This window comes from Oncorhynchus mykiss, chromosome 25 (genome assembly GCF_057628025.1).
Source record: "Oncorhynchus mykiss isolate SJ-2025 chromosome 25, ASM5762802v1, whole genome shotgun sequence".
NCBI classification, from domain to species: domain Eukaryota; kingdom Metazoa; phylum Chordata; class Actinopteri; order Salmoniformes; family Salmonidae; genus Oncorhynchus; species Oncorhynchus mykiss.
Genome location: NC_143046.1, coordinates 80,293,234 through 80,314,494, shown reverse-complemented (window position 1 = coordinate 80,314,494; position 21,261 = coordinate 80,293,234). Strand labels below are relative to the sequence as shown.

The 21,261-nt window shown below is 44.9% G+C and overlaps 1 protein-coding gene across 2 annotated transcripts in view; it reads left to right on the top strand.

Annotated features, from left to right (window-relative positions):
- Positions 1–21,261, top strand: part of LOC110504230 (alpha-(1,6)-fucosyltransferase) — a 160,931-nt gene that overhangs the window by 52,742 nt on the left and 86,928 nt on the right. For both annotated transcript variants that reach the window (XM_036962384.2, XM_036962383.2), the window contains exon 2: positions 11,989–12,043. The gene's annotated coding sequence lies outside the window, so the exon portion shown is untranslated. The remainder of the gene's footprint in view (positions 1–11,988; positions 12,044–21,261) is intronic.

Here is a 21,261-nt window from a genome sequence, read left to right as displayed (position 1 = left end):
TTTTGAAAGTTGCATCATTATGTAGACCTGGCCCCACCCACATCCGTTGTACACATCGAAGGGGGTTGGAGGTAAAGGAAAATTGAATAAGTGTTACCAAATATAACAATATGCATTTCATAAATATTACAAAAGTGTATAAATAAGGCGTATTAAACACGTCTGTAAAATCTCAATGAGGACATAGTACATTTTCATTAGTCACTGGGTACATCGTACGAAAAACGTCAGAATAATCTACAAGAGACACATATTTCATGTTCAAATTCACAACATAACATACATAGGCATACATAATGTCTGGAGGGTGAAAATCCCAAAATATCTCTTTTACTCAGAGTATTATTTATTTCTCCTCCCCTGTCTGATATCTTAACTTTCTCTACGCCACAAAATCTAAAGGTGGAAATGTCATGCTTCAGGTCATTAAAATGTACAGCGACTGGATAATCCCTGTCGTTTCTCCTGATTTAACTTTTATGTTCACTAATTCTCTGTTTGAGAGAGCAGGTGGTTTTACCGACATAACAGAGCCCACATGGACATTTAATAATGTAAATAACATGGGTGGTGGAACATATAATAATGTCATTTATTTGGAACCGTTTTCCTGTGTGTGGGTGGCAGAAATATTTACACTACATCATGTTGTTACACTGTGCGCATCCTCTGCATTTATAGCTACCATTTGGTAGAGGGCGTAAAAGAGCTTGGCTAATTTTATTTTGTGGCTGGCAGTTGGCATGAACCAATTTATCGCGTAAATTGCGACCTCTCTTATACACAATACGTGGTGGATATTTAAATTCAGCCGGCAGAGCTGGATCCGATGATAAAATATGCCAGTGTTTCTTGACCTCACCTCCCACTTTTCGCGAATTCAAAGTATATGTAGTTGTGAACATTACAGAGTGTTCTTTAGCTTTAGTATATGTAGTTGTGAACATTACAGAGTGTTCTTTAGTATATGTAGTTGTGAACATTACAGAGTGTTCTTTAGTATAGGTAGTTGTGAACATTACAGAGTGTTCTTTAGTATATGTAGTTGTGAACATTACAGAGTGTTCTTTAGTATAGGTAGTTGTGAACATTACAGAGTGTTCTTTAGCTTTAGTATATGTAGTTGTGAACATTACAGAGTGTTCTTTAGCTTTAGTATATGTAGTTGTGAACATTACAGAGTGTTCTTTAGCTTTAGTATATGTAGTTGTGAACATTACAGAGTGTTCTTTAGTATATGTAGTTGTGAACATTACAGAGTGTTCTTTAGTATAGGTAGTTGTGAACATTATGGAGTGTTTTTTAGTATATGTAGTTGTGAACATTACAGAGTGTTCTTTAGCTTTAGTATATGTAGTTGTGAACATTACAGAGTGTTCTTTAGTATATGTAGTTGTGAACATTACAGAGTGTTCTTTAGTATATGTAGTTGTGAACATTATGGAGTGTTTTTTAGTATATGTAGTTGTGAACATTACAGAGTGTTCTTTAGCTTTAGTATATGTAGTTGTGAACATTACAGAGTGTTCTTTAGTATATGTAGTTGTGAACATTACAGAGTGTTCTTTAGTATATGTAGTTGTGAACATTACAGAGTGTTCTTTAGTATATGTAGTTGTGAACATTACAGAGTGTTCTTTAGCTTTAGTATATGTAGTTGTGAACATTACAGAGTGTTCTTTAGTATATGTAGTTGTGAACATTACAGAGTGTTCTTTAGTATATGTAGTTGTGAACATTACAGAGTGTTCTTTAGTATATGTAGTTGTGAACATTACAGAGTGTTCTTTAGTATATGTAGTTGTGAACATTACAGAGTGTTCTTTAGTATATGTAGTTGTGAACATTACAGAGTGTTCTTTAGTATAGGTAGTTGTGAACATTACAGAGTGTTCTTTAGCTTTAGTATATGTAGTTGTGAACATTACAGAGTGTTCTTTAGCTTTAGTAAATGTAGTTGTGAACATTACAGAGTGTTCTTTAGCTTTAGTATATGTAGTTGTGAACATTACAGAGTGTTCTTTAGCTTTAGTATATGTAGTTGTGAACATTACAGAGTGTTCTTTAGTATATGTAGTTGTGAACATTACAGAGTGTTCTTTGGCTTTAGTGGGTCTTTTTTGTAGCAGTTCATCTCGTGTTTTTTCCAATGCTAAATTATGAGCTTCATCCACACATTGTGACGAATAGCCTCTTCTTAGAAACCTAGTGCGCATCTCCGCTGCTGTTTCTAGATAATCCTCTGTGGAGTGGTTTATACGGCGCAGTCTGAAAAACTGGCTTCTTGGAAGTCCTCTTTTTAATGGCTCAGGGTGGAAGCTGTCCCCCTGTAATAGAGTATTTCTGTCCGTTTCTTTTCTGTAGGGTTCCATTTGATTTCTCAATCCACATATCAAGATAGTGAACACGTTGAGTGTCACGTTCAATAGTGAATTTGAGATTAGGGTCAGTGTCATTCAGTAGTGCCATAAAATCTGGCAATTCTTCTTCAGTTCCTTCCCATATACAAAAAATGTCGTCAATATATCGATACCACTTCAGGACTTTATTCAAAAATGGATTCTCGTTTACATTATTAACAAAATGTTCTTCAAAAAGACCCATATAAAGGTTAGCATAACTCGGAGCGAATGTAGAGCCCATCGATGTTCCATTCGTTTGTAGGTAGTATTCATCATCAAACCTGAAATAGTTGTACGTCAAAACATATTCAGCCAATTCTAGAATGAAGTTTATTGGTGGATATTCATTAGTATCTCTGTCCCCCAAATAGTGTACTAGTGCTGCAAGCCCCCCCCCCCCCCTGTCTGTAGAGTCTTTTACATATGATGGCAATGATTGCACATGAGTTTTAGTAAAAGAGTCTACAAAGTTCAACAAAGGCTCTAGCATTGAGCCTATTCCTGCAACCACTGGTCTGCCTTGATAGTTGCCTTGTTGTGTTTTAGGTTTGTGTAATTTCGGTAAAATATATATGCATGGACGTATGGCACATTTGCAGCAAAGATATATACCGGAGAGTTTACAATCTAACCAGACACTTAGGTATGTGTAGTTGTCCACATATTCTAAGTCAGAACTGTCCAGATTAGTGATGCTAGGCGGGCAGGCAGGTGCGGGCAGCGATCGGTTGAAGAGCATGCATTTAGTTTTACTTGCATTTAAGAGCAGTTGGAGACCATGGAAGGAGAGTTGTATGGCATTGAAGCTTGTCTGGAGGTTAGTTAATTAACACAGTGTCCAAAGACGGGCCAGATGTATACAGAAAGGTGTCGTCTGCGTAGAGGTGGATCAGAGAATCACCAGCCGCAAGAGCAACATCATTCATGTAAACAGAGAAAAGAGTCGGAATTGAACCCTGTGGCACCCCCATAGAGACTGCCAGAGGTCCGGACAACAGGCCCGCCGATTTGACACACTGAACTCTGTCTGAGAAGTAGTTGGTGAACCAGGTGAGGCAGTCATTTGGGAAACCAAGGCTGTTGAGTCTGCCGATAAGAATGCGGTGATTGACAGAGTCAAAAGCCTTGGCCAGGTCGATGAAGACGTCTGCACAGTACTGTCTTTTATCTATGGTGATTATGATATCGTTTAGGACCTTGAGGGTGGCTGAGGTGCACCCATGACCAGCTCGGAAACCAGATTGCATAGCGGAGAAGGTACGAGGGTGATTCGAAATGGTCGGTGATCTGTTTGTTAACTTGGCTTTTGAATACATTAAAAAGGCAGGGTAGGTTAGATATAGGTCTGTAACAGTTTACAGGTCTAGAGTGTCTCCCCCTTTGAAGATGGGGATGACCGCAGCAGTAGCTTTCCAATCTTTAGGGATCTCAGATGATATGAGATGTTGAACAGGCTAGTAATAGGGGTTGCAACAATTGAGGCAGATCATTTTAGAAGGGTCCACATTGTCTAGCCCAGGTCATTTGTAGGGGTCCAGATTTGGCAGCTTTTTCAGAACATCAGCTATCTGGATTTGGGTGAAGGGGAGATGGGAGAGGCTTGGGCAAGTTGCTGTGGGGGGTGAAGAGTTGTTGACCGGAATAGGGGTAGCCAGGAGGAAAGCATGTCCATCCTTAGAAAAATGCTCGATTATAGTATATTTATCGGTGGTGACTGTTTTCTAGCCTCAGTGCAGTGGGCAGCTGGGAGGAGGTGCTCTTATTCTACATGGACTTTACAGTGTCCAACAACTCTTTGGATTTTGTGCTACAGGATGCAAATTTCTGTTTGAAAAAGCTATATTTTGCTTTCCTTACTGCCTTTGTATATTGGTTCCTAACTTCCCTGAAAAGTTGCATATCGTGGGGGCTATTCGATGCTAATGCAGTACGCCACAGGATGTTTTTGTGCTGGTCAAGGGCAGTCAGATCTGGGGTGAACCACGGGCTATATCTGTTCCTGGTTCTACATTTTTTGAATGGAGCATGCTTATTTAAGATGTTGAGGAAAGCACTTTTAAAGAATAACCAGGCATCCTCTATTGACGGGATGAGGTCAATATCTTTCCAGGATACCCGGGCCAGGTCGATTAGAAAGGCCTGCTCGCTGAAGTGTTTTAGGGAGCTTTTGACTGTGATGAGGGGTGGTCGTTTGACCGCGGACCCATTACGGATGCAGGCAATGAGGCAGTGATCGCTGAGATCCTGGTTGAAGACAGCAGAGGTGTATAATTGTGTTATTATTATTATTGTGTTATTGCCAGCAGCATACCACCCTACATACCACTGCTGGCTTTTTTCTGAAGCCAAGCAGGGTTGGTCCTGGTCAGTTCCTGGATGGGAGACCAGATGCTGCTGGAAGTGGTGTTGGAGGGCCAGTAGGAGGCACTCTTTCCTCTGGTCTAAAAAAAATATCCCAATGCCCCAGGACACTGCCCTGTGTAGGGTGCTGTCTTACGGATGGGACATTAAACGGTGTCCTGACTTTCTGAGGTCATTATGGCAATTTTGCAGCAAAGATATATAAATATAAATATATATAAAGATCCCATGGCACTGAACCCTGGTGTCCTGGCTAAATTCCCAATCTGGCCCTCGTACTATCACGGTCACCTAATAATCCCCAGTTTACAATTGGCTCATTCATCCCCCTCCTTTCCTCTGTAACTATTCCCCAGGTCGTTGCTGCAAATGAGAACGTGTTCTCAGTCAACTTACCTGGTAAAATAATGGATAAATAAATAAAATGGTCAGGATGATATCTATGAGGGTGCCTGAGTTTACATATTTGGGGTTGTACCTGGTAGGTTCCATGATAATTTGGGTGAGATTGAGGGCATGTATCTTAGATTGTAGGACGACCGAGGTGTTAAGCATATCCCAGTTTAGGTCACTGAGCAGTACAAACTCTGAAGATAAATGGGGGGCAATTAATTCACATATGGTGTCCAGGGCGCAGCTGGGGGCTGAGGGGGGTCTGTAACAAGCGGCAACAGTGAGCGACTTATTTCTGGAAAGGTGGATTCTTAAAAGTAGAAGCTCGAACTGTTTGGGCACAGACCTGGATAGTAAGACAGAACTCTGCATGCTATCTCTGCAGTAGATTGCAACTCCACCCATTTTGGCAGTTCTATATTGGCGGAAAATGTTATAGTTGGGGATAGAAATTTCAGAATTTTTGGTGGCCTTCCTAAGCCAGGATTCAGACACGGCTAGGACATCAGGGTTGGCAGAGTGTGCTAAAGCAGTGAAAAAAACAAACTTAGGGAGGAGGCTTCTAATGTTAACATGCATGAAACCAAAGCTTTTACGGTTACAGAAGTCAACAAATGATAGTGCCTGGGAAATAAGAGTGGAACTGGAGGCTACAGGGCCTGGGTTAACCTCTACATCACCAGAGGAACAGCGGAGGAGGAGGAGGATAAGGGTACAGCTAAAGCCTATAAGAACTGGTCGTCCAGTGCGTTGGGGACGGAGAATAAAAGGAGCAGATTTCTGGCCGTGGTAAAATAGATTCAAGGCATAATAGGTGAGGTTTCTGCATGTGTGTGGAGTGGGACAAAAGAGCTATCTAATGCATTTTGAGCGGGACTGAGGGCTCTACAGTGAAATAAAGCAATAAAAACTAGCCACGACAGCAGTAGACAAGGCATAGTGACATTAGAGAGAGGCATAAAGCAATCACAGGTGTTGATCAGGAGAGCTAAGACAACCCAGGCCTGCTTTTTGCCCAGGCCTGCTCTATCCTCTCCCTCTATCCTTCCTCTCTCCCTCTATCCTCCCTCTCCTACCTCTATCCTCACTCTCTTTCTCTATCCTCTCCCTCTATCCTCCCTCTCTCCCTCTCTCCTTCTATCCTCTCCCTCTATCCTCCCCCTCCTCCCTCTATCCTCACTCTCTTTCTCTATCCTCTCCCTCTATCCTCCCCCTTCTCCCTCTATCCTCACTCTCTTTCTCTATCCTCTCCCTCTATCCTCCCCCCCTCCCTCTATCCAACCCTCTCTTTCTCTATCCTTTTAATTTTTATTTAACCTTTATTTAACTAGGCAAGTCAGTTAAGAACATATTCTTGTTTACAATGACGGCCTACATTGACCCGGACGACGCTGGGCCAAATGTGCGGCGCCCTATGGGACTCCCAATCCCGGCCAGTTGTGATACAGCCGAGAGAGGAGAGAGGAGGCAGAGAAGAGGTGGTGGAGAGCAAAGGTGAGGTCGGGGAGAGAGAGGTGAGGTTGGGGAGAGAGAGGCAGCAGAGAAGAGGTTGGGGAGAGAGAGGAGGAAGAGAAGAGGTTGGGAAGAGAGAGGAGGCAGAGAGGAGGTTGGGGAGAGAGAGGAGGCAGAGAACAGATGGGGGGGAGAGAGGAGGCAGAGAACAGATGGGGAGAGAGAGGAGGCAGAGAACAGATGGGGGAGAGAGAGGAGGCAGAGAACAGGTGGGGGAGAGAGAGGAGGCAGAGAAGAGGTGGGGGAGAGTGAAGAGGCAGAGAAGAGGTTGGGGAGAGAGAGGAGGTGGGGGAGAGAGAGGGGGCAGAGAAGAGGTTGGGGAGAGTGAGGAGGCAGAGAAGAGGTTGGGGAGAGAGAGAGGAAGCTGAGAAGCGGTTGGGGAGAGAGAGGAGGTAGAGAAGAGGTGGGGGAGAGAGAGGAGGCAGAGAAGAGGTTGGGGAGAGAGAGGAGGAAGAGAAGAGGTTGGGGGAGAGAGAGGAGGCAGAGAAGAGGTGGGGGAGAGAGAGGTGAGGTTGGGGAGAGAGAGGAGCCAGAGAAGAGGTTGGGGAGAGAGAGGAGGAAGAGAAGAGGTTGGGAAGAGAGAGGAGGCAGAGAAGAGGTGGGGGAGAGAGAGGTGAGGTTGGGGAGAGAGAGGAGGAAGAGAAGAGGTTGGGGGAGAGAGAGGAGGCAGAGAAGAGGTGGGGGAGAGAGGTGAGGTTGGGGAGAGAGAGGCAGCAGAGAAGAGGTTGGGGAGAGAGAGGAGGAAGAGAAGAGGTTGGGAAGAGAGAGGAGGCAGAGAGGAGGTTGGGGAGAGAGAGGAGGCAGAGAAGAGGTGGGGGAGAGAGGTGAGGTTGGGGAGAGAGGAGGAAGAGAAGAGGTGGGGGAGAGAGAGGTGAGGTTGGGGAGAGAGAGGAGGAAGAGAAGAGGTTGGGGGAGAGAGAGGAGGCAGAGAAGAGGTGGGGGAGAGAGGTGAGGTTGGGGAGAGAGAGGAGGCAGAGAAGAGGTGGGGGAGAGAGAGGTGAGGTTGAGGAGAGAGAGGAGGAAGAGAAGAGGTTGGGGGAGAGAGAGGAGGCAGAGAAGAGGTGGGGGAGAGAGGTGAGGTTGGGGAGAGAGAGGAGGCAGAGGTGAGGTTGGGAAGAGAGAGGAGGCAGAGGTGAGGTTGGGGAGAGAGAGGAGGCAGAGAAGAGGTGGGGGAGAGAGAGGAGGAAGAGAAGAGGTTGGGAAGAGAGAGGAGGCAGAGAAGAGGTTGGGGAGAGAGAGGAGGAAGAGAAGAGTTTGGGGGAGAGAGAGGAGGCAGAGAAGAGGTGGGGGAGAGAGAGGTGAGGTTGGGGAGAGAGAGGCAGAGGTGAGGTTGGGAAGAGAGAGGAGGCAGAGGTGAGGTTGGGGAGAGAGAGGAGGCAGAGAAGAGGTGGGGGAGAGAGAGGAGGCAGAGAAGAGTTTGGGGAGAGAGAGGAGGCAGAGAAGAGGTTTTGGAGAGAGAGGAGGCAGAGGTGAAGTTGGGGAGAGAGAGGTGAGGTTGGGAAGAGAGAGGAGGCAGAGAAGAGGTTTTGGAGAGAGAGGAGGCAGAGGTGAGGTTGGGGAGAGAGAGGAGGAAGAGAAGAGGTTGGGGGAGAGAGAGGAGGCAGAGAAGAGGTGGGGGAGAGAGAGTATGCAGAGAAGAGGTTGGGGGGGGGAGGCAGAGAAGAGGTGGGGGAGAGAGGAGGCAGAGGTGAGGTTGGGGGGAGAGAGGAGGCAGAGAAGAGGTGGGGGAGAGCAGAGGTGAGGTGGCACACAAACAAACAAACAAACACACACACACACACCGCCAGCCCTGCCAACATTTCCCTCCCTGCAGCTTTTGACCCCTCCAGGAGGATCATCCATCCAGAAACACCCATCTGTGCCTGTCTCTCCAAAGAGAGGAGAGGGGTGGGTGTGCGGACGTGTTTGTGTGTTAGAGAGAGCAGCATAACCAGCACAGTCCTGAGCTCTGAGAATAGAATACACTGCATGTATGAGACTTGGCCCATACATTACACACACACACACACACACACACACACACACACACACACACACACACACACACACACACACACACATACACACATACACACATACACACACACTGAGTTAGATGAGGTGCCAGTCCCCAGCTGCAGTCACTGTCAGAAAGGCCATCCCAGCTGTGCCTCTGGAGCTGGGTCACCTGATCCATGTCCTCACCTTTGGCCTCATTTCCTGTCACTGATGACCAATGAAAGTAGAGGCAATCCCCCCAGGCCCCTCCCTCAGAGTTACTGAGGATTTGTCGCAATGTTCTGATTCCAGTATGACTTGGATTTCCTTTCTGCTTTTCTTGACTTTCTCAAATATTAAAGTAGTACCACATTGTTTGATGACAGCGTTGTTGGCTGGTGAATCACACTATACAGGAAGTAATCCCACGTGCCTCACACACAACAGTAGCTTGGTAAGCATACGCCCTTTATTGACTGCAATACAACACAACCAATCAATGTTCAACTAGGTTATTTGATTTATTCAGTACCATACTGTACAGGAGAGTGTGTTGTATAATAAAGCAAACAGACGTAACCTCAGTATAGCCTAACTGTAGGATAATTAATGAAGAGCCCACAGCTATCGTACACACACACACACACACACACACACACACACACACACACACACACACACACACACACACACAAACACACACATTGAAAGGCTTAGTTTCTTTGATGTGGATTAGTGAGCTAATAGAATGGTCTACTGTGGCTACAGGAGGACTAGTGAGTGGTAGACCTGGCAGCATGTCTCTGAACGTTGGCCTGTAGAAATACATGGATATAGAGAGGCTGGGGGAAAACACTAGGGATCCCTTAGTGGAGAAGCCAGTCTATGCTGCTATACGTCAAGGACGGATTTCCAAAATTCAGACTACAGATGTAGGATCTTAATTTGAGCCAGTTTGCTACAGCAGGACAATAATCCTACAGGAAATGTGAATTATTGTGTGTATTATAATGAATGGATATTTCTCAGCAACTAAACTGACCAAATTAAGATCCTACAGCTGTAAACCTTTTCCTCGACTAAAAAACACTTTCAATTGAGATACCTGCCTCTAATCTAGAGGTAGTGATGAAACCAATTCATTACCCTGAATGTACATTTAAGCGATGCGTTGATTGTTGCATTTCTCAGGGAAGTCCACAGGTCGATTTGGTTATCTATCTGTTTCACAGGAGGTTGGTCTCACCTTAAGTACCAACAACAGGCTTGTGGTAATGGAGCGGAATCAGTGAAATGGTATCAAATACATCAGACTCATGGTTTCCATGGTTTCCAGGTGTTTGATATCATTCCATTTGCTCCATTCCATTATTATGAGCCGTCCTCCCCTTAGCAGCTTCCTGTGATCTGTTTTCTATCCTGAGGTCGGATTGGTTGCCTGTTACACGTTATGGTTTCAGAAGCCAGGATAATTAGGATTGATTTCTGAGAAAGCTACATTTCTACTGCCTCCCTTCCAGCTAAAGCTCTCTGTTGAAGTATTGAAACCAGCGCTGCTGAGCCAGCTGCTGCCGAGCCAGCTGCTGCCGAGGTGTGTTGTGTTTATTTGTTCCATATGAGGCTCTTTTAATAAACAAAGACACATCTCTGGTCTCTCTCCTTCACCTCTCAATTTGTATTGTTGTGCTTGGGGTGTGTGTGTGTTTGTGTGTCTCAACTCCCTAACCCAATTCCCTTGGACCTCAATGAGCCTGCATTATAAATTACTTTGTTTTTCTAGGTAAGGCACGGAATTATACGGTAGCGCTCGCTGCTCTGGGGGAAATTAGAGTTGTGATCGCAGAAGATTGTGAGCGCAATTTGTTTTTGGAAGCTTGCATGTTTTTCAGGGGAAAAGCCATATTGGAAAGAAAATGTGCAATTATTGATCGGCAAAGTCATTTAGAGTGGTGTGGTTCGGATAGGAAGCCTTAAATGTAAACTTAGAACCATTTTCCTGATAATGGAAGTTGAAATGAATCTCTGCGACTAGATCCACCAGCCAAGGTCATTTCAGGGCAGCCTGCTGCGGCATTCCTTGGTTGCTCAAACTGTGTGTGTGTGTGTTTTGCATTCGTTGTTTGCCTGCCCGTGATTGTGTGGGTGGGCCTTTGTGAGTGTGAGGGTGTGTGCTTGTGGGCCTGTGTGTGTGTTTCTTCATACATGCGTGTGTGCACGCTTGTGTGTGCACGCTTGCATACGTGTATGTGCGTGTGTGCGTTTAAGCGTGTGTGTGTGTGTGTGTGTGTGTGTGTGTGTGTGCATCATTCATTGGGGATCGAGTCTTGCTTAATGGGCTCCAATTACATCTGATGCTTCCATCCATCCTGGGCCTGGCCCTGTCGCCACGGCAGCAGGAGAGTGTGGGTGTCACTGCTCTAAGCCGTCACCATGGATTATGGGATGGATGTGCAGCCAGGGAGGGTCTGAAGCTGAATACACACACACATGCATGCAAAGGGTGGCTACTTTGAAGAATCTATAATATAAAATATATATATATTTGTTTATGTCACGCTCTGTATAGAATAGAAGCATGTGCGCAACCTCGGAAAATCATTTGTAGAAAATATCATTTTCATTTTATTCAGTTTTGTTCAATTGTGTTCTTCTTAATATAAAATAATATACAAATAATGCCACCGGAATTATGAGCAAATCTCATCTGCTAAATGAACGTGTAGCCCACAGCCATATGGCATAGCCACATCAGGACCTAACATAAGGACAACTCAGAGTATACTTTTCTGTTCTTCTGACATAAGCTACATTTTCTTCATATCCTGTTTCTTTAGACCTGTCTAAAATTAAAAATGGATTTATTGTGATGGTTATAGGTTATATTAAATGGATTTATTGTGATGGTTATAGGTTATATTAAATGGATTTATTGTGATGGTTATAGGTTATATTAAATGGATTTATTGTGATGGTTATAGGTTATATTAAATGGATTTATTGTGATGGTTATAGGTTATATTAAATGGATTTATTGTGATGGTTATAGGTTATATTAAATGGATTTATTGTGATGGTTATAGGTTATATTAAATGGATTTATGAGACCATGAGACCAGCAGTTATTTGCATGACAATCACTGACCGACAAAATTTCATGACCACCACAGCCCTACCTAACACGCACACACACGTACGTACGCACACACACGCACACACTCACTCTCCTGGCTTGATAAATAACCTTGAAGGAAATGACAAATGACTCAAGTCTTAAAGCTTTGTTCTCGCTGACTAAATCATGGTGGGTAATATCATTTTCTTTCCTAATCTTTTTTTTTTACAGGAAGAAGTTGTTCTCTGGATTCCCAAGTGAGGATTCTGTGAGGCTTCTAAAAAAGGTAAGCACCTTTAGGTTGGAGGATACTTTCAGGGTATGGGATGGTTGGACTAAGACAGATGTTTGATAAGAAGGTAAAGGACAGATCATAATTTGGGCCAGTGGAGGCTTCTGTGGGGAGGACGGTCATGATAATGGCTGGAACTGATTGAATGGAATGGCATCAAACTATGTGTTGGGTGTATTTGATAACATTCCACTCCACAAGCCCATCCTCCCCAATTAAGGTGCCACCAACCTAGTGCCCGTACGGGCTCGGGAGAGACGAAGGTCGTGAGCCATGCATCCTCTGAAACACAACCCAACCAAGCCGCACTGCTTCTTAACACAGCACGCATCCAACCTGGAAGCACCAATGTGTCGGAGGAAACACCATACACCTAGCAACCTGGTCAGCGTGCACTGCGCCTGGCCCGCCACAGGAGTCGCGGGACTTGTGCCAATTGTGCGTCGCCCCATGGACCTCCCGGGCTCGAACCCAGAGTCTCTGGTGGCACAGCCTTAGACCACTGCGCCACCCGGGAGGCCACTTTATGGTTGTTTATTAGCTTCCTGTGTGTGCTTGTGACCATGTAAAATCTGGGTTTTCTTATTGGGCTGTAGAACTCAGCTGCACAGTAGTTTATACAATTTTACTGGCTATGTGACATTTGTGTATTGAGCAGGCTTGGATGGGCGGAACTGAGATAAACTGGGGTGAACTGAACTGAATGTAGCCGGGCTGGGCAGAACACGCCTTTGCTGTCACTGCTGTGTTGTCCTGTCCTGACCAGTATTACTCTAGTTTAGGTAGTCCCCTCACTAATGAGCATTGCTGTGACCACAAGCAAGCAAGCAAGCAGGCGGGCAGGCGGGCGGGCGGGCGGGCGGACAGGCAGGCAGACAGACAGACAGACAGACAGACAGCATCACTCCTAGCCAGTCAGACACAGAAACAGACTATTGTACCAAGTCAAGCAGAATGGTTTAGAAAGAGAAACAGACAGCAGCCTAAATGCAGCTCATCTTTCACTGAGCCAACTGGAGAATGACGCCCATCCCCATAGACACACCATTATATCAACACTCACGCCCATCCCCATCCCCATAGACACACCATTATATCAACACTCACGCCCATCCCCGTCCCCATAGACACACCATTATATCAACACTCATGCCCATCCCCATAGACACACCATTATATCAACACTCACGCCCATCCCCGTCCCCATAGACACACCATTATATCAACACTCATGCCCATCCCCGTCCCCATAGACACACCATTATATCAACACTCATGCCCATCCCCGTCCCCATAGACACACCATTATATCAACACTCACGCCCATCCCCGTCCCCATAGACACACCATTATATCAACACTCATGCCCATCCCCATAGACACACCATTATATCAACACTCACGCCCATCCCCGTCCCCATAGACACACCATTATATCAACACTCACGCCCATCCCCATCCCCATAGACACACCATTATATCAACACTCATGCCCATCCCCGTCCCCATAGACACACCATTATATCAACACTCATGCCCATCCCCGTCCCCATAGACACACCATTATATCAACACTCACGCCCATCCCCGTCTCCATAGACACACCATTATATCAACACTCACGCCCATCCCCATCCCCATAGACACACCATTATATCAACACTCATGCCCATCCCCGTCCCCATAGACACACCATTATAACAACACACACCATCCCCGTCCCCATAGACACACCATTATAACAACACTCACGCCCATCCCCGTCCCCATAGACACACCATTATAGCAACACACACACACCGACGCTGTACACACATCATTACTACAACATCATGTGTTGAGATACAGTTGCCATCTCCGTCCTCAAGCTTGTCCCTGTCCTCTATCCAAAGTCACCCAGGGTTAGGAGGGATTATTCAGACCCAGTACATTAGTAGGACGTTTGGGGGGAGAGGGTAGGACATTATTACGACATAACCTTTACACAAATTACAGGGCGTTCTGTGTCACATTACACAAATTATTGAACCACATATTGAATGACAAAGTTTGTACAATCAGCCACAAAAAAAAAAATGTGTGTGTAGGTGCTGAGATTAGGGAATAAATGGTCTGTGTGTGTAGGTGCTGAGATTAGGGAATTAACGGTCTGTGTGTGTAGGTGCTGAGAGTAGGGAATAAATGGTCTGTGTGTGTAGGTGCTGAGATTAGGGAATTAACGGTCTGTGTGTGTAGGTGCTGAGAGTAGGGAATAAAGGGTCTGTGTGTGTAGGTGCTGAGAGTAGGGAATAAAGGGTCTGTGTGTAGGTGCTGAGAGTAGGGAATAAAGGGTCTGTGTGTGTAGGTGCTGAGAGTAGGGAATAAAGGGTCTGTGTGTAGGTGCTGAGAGTAGGGAATAAAGGGTCTGTGTGTGTAGGTGCTGAGAGTAGGGAATAAAGGGTCTGTGTGTGTAGGTGCTGAGAGTAGGGAATAAAGGGTCTGTGTGTAGGTGCTGAGAGTAGGGAATAAAGGGTCTGTGTGTAGGTGCTGAGAGTAGGGAATTAACGGTCTGTGTGTAGGTGCTGAGAGTAGGGAATAAAGGGTCTGTGTGTGTAGGTGCTGAGAGTAGGGAATAAAGGGTCTGTGTGTAGGTGCTGAGAGTAGGGAATAAAGGGTCTGTGTGTGTAGGTGCTGAGAGTAGGGAATAAAGGGTCTGTGTGTAGGTGCTGAGAGTAGGGAATAAAGGGTCTGTGTGTAGGTGCTGAGAGTAGGGAATTAACGGTCTGTGTGTAGGTGCTGAGAGTAGGGAATTAACGGTCTGTGTGTAGGTGCTGAGAGTAGGGAATAAAGGGTCTGTGTGTGTAGGTGCTGAGAGTAGGGAATAAAGGGTCTGTGTGTGTAGGTGCTGAGAGTAGGGAATTAACGTCTGTGTGTAGGTGCTGAGAGTAGGGAATTAACGGTCTGTGTGTAGGTGCTGAGAGTAGGGAATAAAGGGTCTGTGTGTAGGTGCTGAGAGTAGGAAATAAAGGGTCTGTGTGTGTAGGTGCTGAGAGTAGGGAATTAACGGTCTGTGTGTAGGTGCTGAGAGTAGGGAATAAAGGGTCTGTGTGTGTAGGTGCTGAGAGTAGGGAATAAAGGGTCTGTGTGTAGGTGCTGAGAGTAGGGAATAAAGGGTCTGTGTGTGTAGGTGCTGAGAGTAGGGAATTAACGGTCTGTGTGTGGGTGCTGAGAGTAGGGAATAAAGGGTCTGTGTGTAGGTGCTGAGAGTAGGGAATAAAGGGTCTGTGTGTGTAGGTGCTGAGAGTAGGGAATAAAGGGTCTGTGTGTAGGTGCTGAGAGTAGGGAATAAAGGGTCTGTGTGTGTAGGTGCTGAGAGTAGGGAATAAAGGGTCTGTGTGTGTAGGTGCTGAGATTAGGGAATAAAGGGTCTGTGTGTGTAGGTGCTGAGAGTAGGGAATAAAGGGTCTGTGTGTAGGTGCTGAGAGTAGGGAATAAAGGGTCTGTGTGTGTAGGTGCTGAGAGTAGGGAATAAAGGGTCTGTGTGTGTAGGTGCTGAGAGTAGGGAATAAAGGGTCTGTGTGTGGGTGCTGAGAGTAGGGAATTAACGGTCTGTGTGTGTAGGTGCTGAGAGTAGGGAATAAAGGGTCTGTGTGTAGGTGCTGAGAGTAGGGAATAAAGGGTCTGTGTGTAGGTGCTGAGAGTAGGGAATAAAGGGTCTGTGTGTGGGTGCTGAGAGTAGGGAATAAAGGGTCTGTGTGTAGGTGCTGAGAGTAGGGAATAAAGGGTCTGTGTGTAGGTGCTGAGAGTAGGGAATAAAGGGTCTGTGTGTGTAGGTGCTGAGAGTAGGGAATAAAGGGTCTGTGTGTAGGTGCTGAGAGTAGGGAATAAAGGGTCTGTGTGTGTAAGTGCTGAGAGTAGGGAATTAACGGTCTGTGTGTGGGTGCTGAGAGTAGGGAATAAAGGGTCTGTGTGTAGGTGCTGAGAGTAGGGAATTAACGGTCTGTGTGTAGGTGCTGAGAGTAGGGAATTAACGGTCTGTGTGTGGGTGTGAGATTCTCAGAGGTGAGAGTGAAGAACACTTGGCTCTTGAACATAGGTTACTGGAGGAAAGCAGATGGTGTGTGTGTGTGGTGTGTGTGTGTGTGCGCGCGTGCGTGCGTGCGTGCGACACGTAGTGTCTTTTCCCTCAGCAGTACTAACTCTCTTGTAATACTTCATCAACTTTGAAAAAATAGTGACATTTATACATGATAACATGTCACTGAGTTGTTTAGACTTTATTCAATCGGACAATTCCAGTAAGTGTTTACAGCGTTTTCAATACCAGAGAGGTAGATTAGAACATGTCTCATGTGCTAGCCAACAAGCGAAGGATCATGTCCAAACAGTTGGAGAGAACATCATGAGATAAACAGTTTGTTTCTGGTTGAAATAGAATGAATCAGCCTTTTCTGACTGGAAGTTTGTGGACATTCGTATCAGTACAAGTTCATGGAATTTTTCAGTTGGAAAATCTCACAGCTTTGATCTGAGGCCCATCTTAACCTCTACAGGATCAGTGTCTGCCCCACGGGACAGTTGAGCTAACATAGGCTAATGTGATTAGCATGAGGTTGTAAGTAACAAGAACATTTTCCAGGACATAGACATATCTGATATGGGAAGAAATCTTAAATTCTTGTTCATCTAACTGCAATTTACAGTAGCTATTACAGTGAAATAATACCATGCTATTGTTTGAGGAGAGTGCACAGTTATGCACTTGAAAATGTATTAATAAACCAGTTAGGCACATTTGGGCAGACTTTATACAACATTTTGAACAGAAATGCAATGGTTCATTGGATCTGTTTAAAACTTTTCACATACACTACTGCCATCTAGTAGCCAAAATCTGTAATTGTGCCTAACCTGGAATAGTACATTGTGACCTTTCTCTTGCGTTTCAAAGATGATGAAAAAAAAAATGTCTTTGTATTATCTTTATCCAGATCTAATGTGTTATATTCTCCGACATTAATTTCAGAATACCACAAACTTCAAAGAGTTTCATTTCAATCAATCAATCAAATTTATTTTATATAGCCCTTCGTACATCCGCTGATATCTCAAAGTGCTGTACAGAAACCCAGCCTAAAACCCCAAACAGCAAGCAATGCAGGTGAAGAAGCACGGTGGCTAGGAAAAACTCCCTAGAAAGGCCAAAACCTAGGAAGAAACCTAGAGAGGAACCAGGCTATGTGGGGTGGCCAGTCCTCTTCTGGCTGTGCCGGGTGGAGATTATAACAAAACATGGTCAAGATGTTCAAATGTTCATAAATGACCAGCATGGTCGAATAATAATAAGGCAGAATAGTTGAAACTGGAGCAGCAGCACAGTCAGGTGGACTGGGGACAGCAAGGAGTCATCATGTCAGGTATTCCTGGGGCATGGTCCTAGGGCTCAGGTCCTCCGAGAGAGAGAAAGAGAGAGAGAATTAGAGAGAGCATATGTGGGATGGCCAGTCCTCTTCTGGCTGTGCCGGGTGGAGATTATAACAGAACATGGCCAAGATGTTCAAATGTTCATAAATGATCAGCATGGTCGAATAATAATAAGGCAGAACAGTTGAAACTGGAGCAGCAGCACAGCCAGGTGGACTGGGGACAGCAAGGAGTCATCATGTCAGGTAGTCCTGGGGCATGGTCCTAGGGCTCAGGTCCTCCGAGAGAGAGAAAGAGAGAAGGAGAGAATTAGAGAACGCACACTTAGATTCACACAGGACACCGAATAGGACAGGAGAAGTACTCCAGATATAACAAACTGACCCTAGCCCCCCGACACATAAACTACTGCAGCATAAATACTGGAGGCTGAGACAGGAGGGGTCAGGACACTGTCAGGAGACACATTTCAAATGGTATCAAGGACATGCATATCCTTGCTTCAGGTCCTGAGCTACAGGCAGTTAGATTTGGGTATGTCATTTTAGGCGAAAACTGGAAAAAAAGGGTCAGATCCTTAAGAGGTTTTAAGAAACTGAACTGTCTGAATTGAAACTGTTTTCTAAACACTGTGACCGACAAGTTTTTTTATCATACTTCTCTCTCTCTCTCTCTTTCTCTCTCTCTCTCGCCCTCTCGGTTTAGGATTCCTAGTATTTATTTATTGATCTTAATCCTCTAGATGTAGCTCTGAGAAATGTGTATGTTAGCAACATTGTGGTGTGGACAGTGTTGCTTGGCAACGTCTCTCAACACAGGGAGTCCACAGATGAAAAAGCATCTGGTTTAGTGAGTCTGAACACACACACAGACACACACACACGAGGGGTTTCCGTACTGACAAATGCAGATGCGACAAACCTGCCAGCAGGTTGTAGAATATTAGACCGCCTGCTAGCTGTGAGTCGGTTGTCATCAATGTTCCCTCTAAGCTGAGCGCGGGCGTGCAGCTCCCCTGGGACTGCCATGCAGAAGAAATATCAACATGCGCAGAGAAGCACGAGATTGAACTTTATGCAACTTCCTAGAGTTTTCCCCATTAGTTAACAATGTCAACGTTTCCCTTTACAGTGGGAATTGTGATCGAATAAAGGCAATATTCAAGCCACTTTCAATGCAACATACCAAAACAAAACAAACTATGCATGAGATTTTGTTGTAAGCAGAATGCCTGGGAGTAGGATTCTATTACATTGACAGGCACGACTTAAGCCTGTACTCTACACAGACCGGTGCATCGTAACCAATCAGAGCTGCAGTAGGCCTATATGCGAGTATAAACTGGGTGGTTCGATCCCTGAATGCTGATTGGCTGACAACCGTGGTATATCACACTGTATACCACGGGTATGCTCTAATTACATTGGTAACCAGTTTATAATGGCAATAAGGCACCTCGGGGGTTTGTGGTATATGGCCAATATACCACGGCTGAGGGCTGGATCCAGGTCCTGCCTAAGAACAGCCCGTAGCAGTGGTATATTGGCCATATACCACACCCTCATGGCATATACGGATCTGTGCCATTCACTTTCAACTGGACTGTTTTTACAGCATGAATGGTTGTGAGTAGGTGCGTTTGTTTTGAGATCAAAGTGAGATGTAGCGACGTGTACACATTTGTTCATATCCTTTGCTAGTTAGTGAGTTGTTAGCCTAGTTATAGATAACGTGTAGTCTGCAATGGGGGAGTGATTCCTTCTTACAAGAACACAAAACGTGTGCATTTCTATCTTTGAAAGCGAGTCAGGTAAAGGGCCTTTTTTTGTCTTAAAGGGGCAGTGTTGTATTTTGAGACAAGCTTGAATAAGCTAAGTATCCAAGTGTCTGATTCTCTGTAATAATGGTATGGGAATAATGAAACATTTTATTTAGTAAAGTGGTATCTTGCATCAAACAACACAACAACATTTTCAGTCACCTCCTTGTCTGAAGGACAAGTAGTTAAACAGGTTCATGTCAAGCCTTGCATATTTTTTCAAAAGTCTCATGTAGGGGCAGCAGCTAGCCTAACCGAAAGGTTGCTAGATTGAATCCCTAAGCTAACAGGGTAAGAATCTGTCGTTCTGCCCCTGAACAAAGCAGTTAACCCACTGTTCCTAGGCCATCGTTGTAAATAAGAATTTGTTTATAACGGACTTGCTGAGTTAAATATGTAGGCCTACATTGAACACCGCACATTGGCTGCTACTGTAGGCTGAATGATAGAACAGCTATTAAAATGTTCTGGAATACATTTTCTCTTTTTTCATGGTAGGCCACTCTGATAGACATACATTAGGATCAAATAGCCACAGTAGCGTACTTGACCACTGTTAAAACTAACTTAAACGGGTACAGCCTCAGTGTTCACAGTAAACGTGCACCGGAAGTTGCAAAATATTTTCACAACTCTCAAGTTTGCGCTCAGTGGCCTCATCTTCTAACTGATGATTGAAGCCACGTCCACAGCACCAGAACTGCATTGAGTAAACATTTCTGGATGTCCATGGATAGTCAGCCAAACGTATTGTTGTTAGGATTACCTCTCTCACTCTCTCGCTCTATATCTCTCTTTTTTAATGAGAATTTTCCTGCACAGCAGGAAATGCTCACTTTTAGTATATTCTAGGTTTGAAAAGGCTTCTAAAGTGTGTATTTTCCACTTTAACATTTTAGACTTGATTTGCCCTAACATAAAATGTATCAACCCCTACCAGACATGTCCATTGATTATAATCTACATAATAATTCACATTTCCTGTTGCTGCAGAATTTCCTGCAGTTGCAAACTGGCTCAAATGAAGATCCTACATCTGTACCATTCTATGTTCTCTATCATGTGTCTTCAAGACTAGCTCTATGGTATTTCTCCATCTTTCTAAACACGTGTCTACAGTCTTCACACCAACATAATCTCTATCATGTTGAGTCTGACTCATTGTATAGAATTCATCCCCATATAGTATGCCCTTGGTTACCAGTATGATATGTTGTGTATGGTTGACTGATTAAACAGTATGATATGCTGTGTATTGCTGACTGATTAAACAGTATGATATGCTGTGTATGGCTGACTGATTATACAGTATGATATGTTTGGCTGACTAATTAAACAGTATGATATGCCGTATATGGCTGACTGATTAAATGCAGTAAGTGGTTGTCAGCATAGCGCCCATATGTTCTGTAACACAACACTGAGTGAGCATCACCATGTACTTCAGCACCTGTAATATCCCAGCGAGAGACCAAGCTGTTCTCTGTTCTCTCCTCTCTGAGTTCAGACAGTTGTTTATCAATATAAACCCCCCCACAGCTTGCTGTATATAGCCTACCAGCTGCACACAAACATTATTTAGCTCAGGATGAGTCTGTAAGGCAGGGCTCTATCCACCTTATTTTGTGTGTGTGTGTGTGTGTGTGTGTGTGTGTGTGTGTGTGTGTGTGTGTGTGTGTGTGTGTGTGTGTGTGTGTGTGTGTGTGTGTGTGTGTGTGTGTGTGTGTGTGTGTGTGTGTGTGCGCACATGGGGCTGTGGGTTAGGATAGAGACTAGGGAGGGGACGTGGCTAGAGTAGGGACGAGGTGCTAGGGCGTATGTGTGGGGATTAAGGGAATAGGTGAAGGTTTGGCTGTGGTTGAGGGACTCAAGCACCTGGGCTGCAGAGTTAGTTAGTTCCTGCACCTGGGCTGCAGAGTTAGTTAGTTCCTGCACCTGGGCTGCACAGTTTGTTAGTTCCTGCACCTTAGCTATAGAGTTAGTTAGTTCC